We start from the raw sequence: 2420 nt of genomic DNA on the forward strand, positions 1-2420 counted from the left end.
TTTAAATTGTTTATGTGTTATGTGGCTATATGCTAGGTAAGCTTTTTAACTTGGTAGGGGTTGAGTAAGTGTTTTAGGAAAGGCTACAGTTATGTTTACTAAGCTTGGTGTTGTTATTGATAGGATGTCAGGGCGAGAAAGTAGAGGTCATATCGGGACTAGAAGTGCCGGTAGGGGAACAACAGGTCCAATAACACCCACACCTGCAGTTCTGACTGTAGGCGAGGAGATTGCACGCGAAATTGTAAGAGTTGTAAGGAAGGCTTTAACTCGCAATGAGGGGGACAATTCTCGTGCCCTAAAGATCACTAAGGAGTCTTTCATTTAAACCTATTAGAGTTCACATAAGGGCCTAAACCATTGGAGGCAGAGAATTGGCTAGAGCAAGTCACCAAGACTCTTGATATGCTCAGAGTCACGGATGAGGGGTTGAGAGTGGCATTAGCGAGTTTTCTACTGAAGGGAGATGCTAGGTTTTGGTGGACGTATGCAAGCCCTATCATATGCACCACCCAAGCTGCATTAACTAAGGCCTTTTGGGCCAAGTACTTTCCTCCTTTTGCTCAGGAAAGATTAAGGAAACAATTTGTGGAGCTGCATCAAGGTACTACTCCTTTAGCACAGTTTGAGGCGAGATTCACTAGTTTGTATAGGTTTTCTCCATAGTTGGTAGCAATAGAGGAACATCGTTGCATTGAGTATGAAGAGAGGTTATGTGATGATATTTGATGGAAGGTTATTGGGTGCATGCATAGGAATTATCACACACTAGTAGAAGCGGTGCCTCACGTGGAAGCCACGAATTTTAAGGTTGGACGGGATGGAGCGAAAGAGGCTATATTGGCGAGTCCTATGGTTAGAGAGTGCATTAGGCCCAATAAGAGGCCAAGAAGAAAGGGATTGAAATTGAAATCACTATTGTTGGTGATCTTGAGTAACAGTTAATGGTCACTAGAGGTGATGTTGAAAAAGGGATGTGGAAATGCAATTTCTAATATTGTGACCTTGGCTGGGATTGAAATTGAAATCACTATTGTTGGTTCTTGAAAATTTTGTTTTACATGAGGCCTGAGTTGGAACATTTTATGTTATGTTATGTTATTTAATCATTTATCAAAGAAGTGTTATCAAAACAATGATAAATTTTACGGTAAGCAACTAATTCCTTAATTTTGCCAAGTTGGCGTGAGTAATTATAGCTTGCTTTTCGTGCTCCTCGGAGGGGTTTAGTCTCCTCGGATATTATAGCCCTATAGTTTGGACTCCCATGGTTCTGAATCTGGTTTCACAAGTGCAATGTGAAATAGAAAAACACAAATGAGAGTCCAAGTTTGGCAAATCTTAGAAAATCCATGAATTATCAGAGATGCCAAAAATGGACTGCATTGCCAGATTTCAGAGTCGCCACCTAAATATTTTTGGGACATTAAGGAAACCCGTGACTCGTACCAAAGGCCACTTGTTCGTCATAACCAAAGTGTCTCGGCTCGGGAACTTAGGTATGAGCGGGGAAGGTCATGAATTAAGCATCCCACTCACCCATTCAAAGATCATCCTCTACTAATCATGATGTGATTTTTATAGACATAATATGCTCATGTTCTGATTATTACGCTAAATTTCTATGTGAGGCACACAAAGATAGACTACATCACCCACTTTGGAATGTTTTGCTTTTATGTTTGTTTGAAAAGAGTTTTGAATATGTGCTACTTAAATGAAAAGCAAGCTCACATGTACATTTATCAAAGTCGTTCCAACTTAAGCAAAATAGCTTTTATCCATAAGCATTCAAAGAGGTATTTCAAATAAGCATGTAGACTCATGGTAGTATGCTTTTTATGGCAACACATACACACATGTAATATGCTAAAGCAAAATATACTCACCTAGTACTCCAAGGCAAGCCAAAGAAAAAGAAAGCAATTTAGAAAAATGCATGATCCTATATGCAAAATGACTAATGCAGCACATACAAAATGCAACTACTAGGTTCGGCTTATTAACATGACATATGGATCAACTCAAAACATGCGGTAACGAATGTATTCAAGTAAGTCGGAAATGGCAATGATACTCAAAAATGATGAACTGAGCCAATGCATGAAAAAATGGATGCAAATCATGGAAATGATGTTAAAACTAAAACATAAGATGATGTGCAACCACTATAAGCATTAAGTAAAAGGGAGAAAGAAATAGGGGTTGGAAGACATACAAATATTACAAATTTGCCTCGCGTAAGAGGGTCCGAATGAATGTCCTAATTAACTAATTATTACAACACAATTGAATGAATTAATTAACTATTACAAATTCAAATGAAACCAAAGCAACTAATTAATTACAACACACGAATCTAAAAGCTACTAATCTAATGGATTTGAATGGGAGGTGAGGAACCGCATGTACACAACTGA

The sequence above is a fragment of the Camellia sinensis genome, chromosome 5 (assembly GCF_055761805.1).
Source record: "Camellia sinensis isolate YWXY chromosome 5, ASM5576180v1, whole genome shotgun sequence".
In the NCBI taxonomy this organism is placed as follows: domain Eukaryota; kingdom Viridiplantae; phylum Streptophyta; class Magnoliopsida; order Ericales; family Theaceae; genus Camellia; species Camellia sinensis.